We start from the raw sequence: 3,033 nt of genomic DNA, 5'->3' as shown, positions 1-3,033 counted from the left end.
GCAGTGAGCCCAGCTCCCAATCCTCCTCACCTTGTAGTTGCGGGGCCTCCCCACCACCGTGATCCATATTTTGCTGGATTGCCCCTGCGTTTCGGCCTTTCTTACTACATATCCCCTCCAACCTTCCTTGTCTTGCGTGTTAGCAGATGATCCTCATATGGTAACATCTGTCCTCGGTTTTCTTCGCGAAAATGGTCTCTTCCGGTGTTCAAATCATCGAATATTCGTCTGGAACTGGAGGCCATTAGTTAGCGTTCACATTGCTTATGGAGCCATTGGCCTTGTCTCCACAGTGGCCGGGTTCTTATCCCCTTTTTCCCCTGCATTTTGCCTGGTTTCTCTGCCATTTTGATTCCCCTTTTTTTATCTTCTCGTGGTGTTGCCCACATTGTCACGATCATGGTATTGCGCATGCTACGGTATGCTGTATGGTATGGTGTGGTGTATGATATGGTATGAATGGTGGAGCTGATGCCCCAAAGCGCATTGCGTATCTGTGACGGTCCTGCTCTCTCTGTTTGCGCCCACCCCATCCTGATCTTTCCTCTCCCTGCTGCCCTTTCATACCTTTAACCTCTTTCTTTGCCCATTTCACCTTCCCCTTGACTGACTGACTGTCCTTTGTGTTGTCTCTCTCTGTTTCTGCCGCCTTAGATCTCAGGACTGAGAAACACCAACATTCTTGATCTGCCCTTTACACTCCTTGATGTCGCAGTTTCGCTGTTTTGAACAAATATCTTCCGGTACTGTTTCCTTAAAATTGAGTAATTTACTGTTACTAACTTTATGGTTAAGGCTGTGAGATCTACGTTTTGTGAAAACTGCCTGCATGTTAATTCCACTACATAGGCTGACTAACAGCTACAGAATATGGAAGTGGAAAACCGATCTACTGTAGAAATACAGTAGATTCTGTACTACCGCATAGCAGTGTTACTTCCTATACCAGAAATGTGTCTGTATAAATGGCGCAAGTTGAATACTTATTTAGTTTTTCTTTCCTTTTCCATATTGATTTTATTACGTTTTTGTACTAGGAAAAAGCTTCAGCGTATCCCATAAATACTTGTCTCTGAACGTACAATAGCAAAAAATGTACGATAGACTTTTATACTGTCAAACCCTATCTTGGAAACTTTCTCCTAGATAAGTCAGTACTTATCATTAAGTTCCTTCTTTTGAAGAATTTACGTAACAACATTATAACAGAACTCGCTCTGTCCATTCTTCATTCAATTTTGATTCTGTTGCTTACTTTTCTAAAATCTTGTCTTGGCTGCAAACAAACACCTACACTAGTCACACACGTCAGTAAATATTGTATTTATATTACATGTGCCCAGTACTTTGCAACCTCCAAGGCGCTTGGAGTGGCTTGCAGGAGATCAATCTTCGTGCAGGATGTAGGGCACAAAAGGCACTGGAGCATGTGGCTTGTGGTTTGTTCTTGTCCACAATCACAGGACGTATCTTCTGTTATGAAGCCCCATCTCTTCAGGTTGTCTCTGGATCGTCTGATTCCTGACTGTAAACTTTTTAAAGATTTCCATACCAGCCAGCTCTTGTTGCGTCCAGGTGGTAGTTCTTCAGCTTCTGGCGTCTGCAGGTGAGGCGTCGACTTCTTCCATAACTCCAGCCTTGCCTTCTCTGGTGAAATGGTGAGCTTCTCGGATGTTCTCTGGAAGCTCTTTCCTCTGGAAGCTCTTTCCTCTGGAAGCTCTTTCTCGATCTCAGCCGTTGCTGTGGTGGATTATGTCCGTGCAGTGGATGGGCACTGTCCTGTTCCACTTTCAGTCTCTCCTTGTTAGCAACCACTGTTCTGTGTACCCATGGTGGCGCTATTCCAGCCAGGCAGTAGAGCATATCAGTTTAGGCAGGTCTTAAGCAACCTGTGATCAACCTGCAGGTTTCGTTGAGAGCAATGTCTACTTGCCTGGCATGAGATGACCTGCACCAGACTGGAGAAGCATATTCAGCAGTAGAACAGCACAGTGCCATTGCAGAACAGCGAATAGTTTGTGGATGTGATTCCCACTGTGTCCCCGCTAGTTTGCGAATTAGGTTGTTTCGAGCGGAGATTTTAATTTTAGTGTTCTAGCAGTGAGTTTTGAATGTCAGAGATCTATCGAGAGTGACTCCCAAGTATTTAGGTACATGATGATGATGATGATGATGATGATGATGATGATGACGATGTAGTTGGATGCCTGACCATGCAATATGTAGCTCACGATTAGCTCCCCTGTTCCTTAAATGAAAGGCGCACACTTGTGTCTTCGAAGGGTTTGGTCTGAGTTGGTTCCGATTGTAATAGTTTCACAATGTTCTAAGTGCTGTTGTCAGGTTTCTTTCCACTCTTTCAAAGCATGAGCTCTGTGTAGCAAGGACTAGGTCATCTGCATATAAGAATCTCTTTGTGCCTGGGGTCAATGGCTGGTCGTTGGTATAAATGTTGAAGAGAAGTAGAGCCAAGACGCTTCCCTGAGGCAGACCATTTTTCTGCGCTCTCCAGCGACTGTGTTGTCCTTGAAATTCAACAAAAAAACATACGGTTTTGGAGGAGGGTGCTGAGTAGTCTAACGAGGTGGGCGTTCTTGATCATATTGTTTAATTTTGCATGGAGTAACCGATGATGGACAGTATCATACGCTGCTGTGAGATCCACGAAGACCACATCAGTTACTTGACGGGTTTCAAAGCCATTCCCTATAAACTGAGTCAGATTCAAAAGTTGCCCTGTGCAGCTTCTGTTTGGTCGAAATTCTCCTTGTTCAGGTATGAGAATAGGGTCTATTACTGGTAGGATTCTATTCAGAATCATACGTTTGAACAGTTTATAAGGGTGACACAAAAGGCTAACTGTTCTGAAATTCTTGGGATGATTTGCTTCCTTTCCACGTTTCAGAAGAGCTATCACCCTGCTCTTTCGCCAGATCTTTGGTATATGGCACTGGTTCATGCAGTTGTTGAAAAGCTGCAGGATTCACGTTCTTGTTTCTGGACCGAAAATCTTGAGTTGCTCCATACGGAAGT

This window comes from Schistocerca serialis, unplaced genomic scaffold (genome assembly GCF_023864345.2).
Source record: "Schistocerca serialis cubense isolate TAMUIC-IGC-003099 unplaced genomic scaffold, iqSchSeri2.2 HiC_scaffold_1340, whole genome shotgun sequence".
In the NCBI taxonomy this organism is placed as follows: Eukaryota; Metazoa; Arthropoda; class Insecta; order Orthoptera; family Acrididae; genus Schistocerca; species Schistocerca serialis.
This window is presented reverse-complemented; position numbering follows the sequence as displayed.